Source organism: Coregonus clupeaformis, unplaced genomic scaffold (genome assembly GCF_020615455.1).
Source record: "Coregonus clupeaformis isolate EN_2021a unplaced genomic scaffold, ASM2061545v1 scaf0676, whole genome shotgun sequence".
Classification (NCBI taxonomy): Eukaryota; Metazoa; Chordata; class Actinopteri; order Salmoniformes; family Salmonidae; genus Coregonus; species Coregonus clupeaformis.
Window position 1 is genome coordinate 142,501 of NW_025534131.1, and position 3,704 is coordinate 146,204.

The following is a 3,704-nucleotide window of genomic DNA, read 5'->3' on the forward strand; positions in this document are numbered from 1 at the left end:
GACGTGTACCTATGATGAAAATTACAGGCCTCTCTCATCTTTTTAAGTGGGAGAACTTGCACAATTGGTGGCTGACTAAATACTTTTTCCCCCCACTGTACCTTGTTCCAATACAGGACACCTACAGTAGTAATGCCCTGGACCAGAGCTATATCTCCCCCCCCCTAGTTTCTCCTAGCATCGCCCCCCCTTCCTGCATGTTATGTTGTTACTGCAGTTAGCTGATCTAGGACCTGTCGTTTCAGTCACCTTTTTTTAGTTCCGCATCTTACATGGGACTTTTACATTGGTTGGTTTGTCGATGTAATGTCATGTAAATGTTTTATTTCTGTTGGTTTATAGTTTTATAGTTAGTTTGGCTGACGGACGGAACGGATGGGCAAGGGGGGGTTATTCTCTTGTGGACAGATGCAGCACGTAACATAAAATGGTAGTAGCATCTGTCCACAGACTGTGGGTTAGCGACCGCTAATGAGGAACTTTATTTCCGGTGTTCTGGTCATTTGGACAGATCACCATTTTCGCAAGGAAGATGGGGGATGGGGTGGTCGGCATGGCAACATCAGAACTGTAACCCGCCCCCCTGTCCTCAGGCCAGTCTCTGATTGGCTGACAGCCTCGTGGCGCGTTCCATCCATTTTCGCAAGGTGCTCACCTCTTTTTCAAATGTCAGAAGGGGAGTGGAGATTTGGCTCATGGACTTTTAATGGAAAGTTTCCGTTTTAGATGGGTGAAGAGGAGTCACGTTAGTACGTTTTTTTTTTTCAAACACGTTTCCCCCCTCTCAGAACTTGAGCGTCTTGACGTAATTACACAAGGTTGTACTCCAGGGTGTAACCACGGTTACACCTGACCAGGGAGACGTTCAGCAGCGTAGCCAAACATGGAACAGCAGCAGATAGAAATGTAACGGATAGAGCCGACATGGTTCCTTTATTCTACGTCTATGTCAGAGGCCATGTTTGTTCTACATAGCAATATTTCTATTAGAACGTTTTCACGCGTTGCCGTCCTGCTGTAACCGTGGTAACCGTGTCGCCCTGGTAACCCCCTCCTCACCGGTCCGACCGGCCAGTCAAACGTTCTGTTGCATATTCTACAGAACATATATCTATGCTATATCCTTTTTCTTTTCAGCTCAAATGGCACCCTGTTCCCTACGTAGTACACTACTTCTGGCCAGAGCCACATAGGATAGGGTTAGCCACAAGTAGTGGACTGGGCTGGGCCAAATGGCACCCTGTTCCCTACGTAGTACACTACTTCTGGCCAGAGCCACATAGGATAGGGTTAGCCACAAGTAGTGGACTGGGCTGGGCCAAATGGCACCCTGTTCCCTACGTAGTACACTACTTCTGGCCAGAGCCACATAGGATAGGGTTAGCCACAAGTAGTGGACTGGGCTGGGCCAAATGGCACCCTGTTCCCTACGTAGTCCACTACTTCTGGCCAGAGCCACATAGGATAGGGTTAGCCACAAGTAGTGGACTGGGCTGGGCCAAATGGCACCCTGTTCCCTACGTAGTACACTACTTCCGGCCAGAGCCACATAGGATAGGCTTAGCCACAAGTAGTGGACTGGGCTGGGCCAAATGGCACCCTGTTCCCTACGTAGTACACTACTTCTGGCCAGAGCCACATAGGATAGGGTTAGCCACAAGTAGTGGACTGGGCTGGGCCAAATGGCACCCTGTTCCCTACGTGAGTACACTACTTCTGGCCAGAGCCACATAGGATAGGGTTAGCCACAAGTAGTGGACTGGGCTGGGCCAAATGGCACCCTGTTCCCTACGTAGTACACTACTTCTGGCCAGAGCCACATAGGATAGGGTTAGCCGCCAGTAGTGGACTGGGCTGGGCCAAATGGCACCCTGTTCCCTACGTAGTACACTACTTCCGGCCAGAGTGTCAGCCACATAGTGCCTAAGTAGTGCACTGTAATAGGGGAACAGGGGGCCGTTTGGGACTGGAACCCACCTTTTTTTAGTTTGTGTCTGTTGAGATGCCATGATGATGATGATGATGAAGATGAAGATACCATGTATGGAACGTTGTTGTAATAATGACGTCCGGTTTAAAGACATTATGAACTACTGAAGGAAGAGCTGAACTGACTGGTTGGTTCACTGGACCGTTGCACAGAGGAACCATGGGACTGTTCTGTTGGCACCCTGTAGTGCACTTCTTTTGACCAGGGGGGGGGGGTGGCCCAATGGGGTCCTGGTCCAGGGTGGGGGGTAGCCCAATGGGGTCCTGGTCCAAAGTAGTGCACTATAGGGTGTCATTTGGGATGCGGATGAGTCTGGGGTTTGTTCAGTAAAGCCCGTGTTGTAACCTGCTGTTAGACTGACAGGGTTAATTTATAAAGAACTGTGGGCTGATTTAATAATAATATTACCTGTTATGTTTTAGTTTAAATTGTAAAAATAACTGTTCCATGGCTTAAGTGATGCTTCCGTTTAAAATAATCTCTTCCTAAACTCTCTGTTCCTCCTCTTATCGGATTGAATGAAAGTGGTTGTAAAGTGTTACTCCTCCTGTGAGAGCTGGACAGGTCCAGAAGGGGACAGGAACAGGCCCAGAGGGGACAGGAACAGGCCCAGAGGAACAGGCCCAGAGGAACAGGCCCAGAGGAACAGGTCCAGAGGTTCAGGGACAGGTCCAGAAGGACAGGTCCAGAAGGACAGGTCCAGAGGGGACAGGAACAGGCCCAGAGGAACAGGTCCAGAGGAACAGGTCCAGAGGTTCAGGGACAGGTCTAGAGGGGACAGGAACAGGTCCAGAGGAACAGGTCCAGAAGAACAGGTCCAGAGGAACAGGTCCAGAGGAACAGGTCCAGAGGTTCAGGGACAGGTCTAGAGGGGACAGGAACAGGCCCAGAGGAACAGGTCCAGAGGAACAGGTCCAGAGGTTCAGGGACAGGTCTAGAGGGGACAGGAACAGGTCCAGAGGAACAGGTCCAGAGGAACAGGTCCAGAGGTTCAGGGACAGGTCCAGAAGGACAGGTCTAGAGGGGACAGGAACAGGTCCAGAGGAACAGGTCCAGAGGTTCAGGAACAGGCCCAGAGGAACAGGTCCAGAGGTTCAGGGACATGCCCAGAGGAACAGGTCCAACGGGACCGGTCCAGAGGGACAGGTCCAGTGGTATAGGGACAGATCCAGAGGTACAATGACAGGTCCAGAGGGGACAGGAACAGGTCCAGAGGTTCATGGACAGAGTTACAGGGACAGACCCAACGGGACAGGTCCAGCGGTACGGGGACAGATCCAGAGGTACAAGGACAGGGGTAGGTTCAGAGGGGACAGGGATAGGTTCAGAGGGGACAGGGATAGGTTCAGAGGGACAGGGATAGGTTCAGGGGGGACAGGGATAGGTTCAGAGGGGACAGGGATAGGTTCAGGGGGGACAGGGATAGGTTCAGGGGGACAGGGATAGGTTCAGGGGGACAGGGATAGGTTCAGGGGGACAGGGATAGGTTCAGAGGGGACGGGGATAGGTTCAGGGGGACGGGGATAGGTTCAGGGGGACGGGGATAGGTTCAGGGGGACAGGGATAGGTTCAGGGGGACAGGGATAGGTTCAGGGGGACAGGGATAGGTTCAGAGGGGACAGGGATAGGTTCAGAGGGGACAGGGATAGGTTCAGAGGGGACAGGGATAGGTTCAGAGGGGACAGGGATAGGTTCAGAGGGGACAGGGATAGGT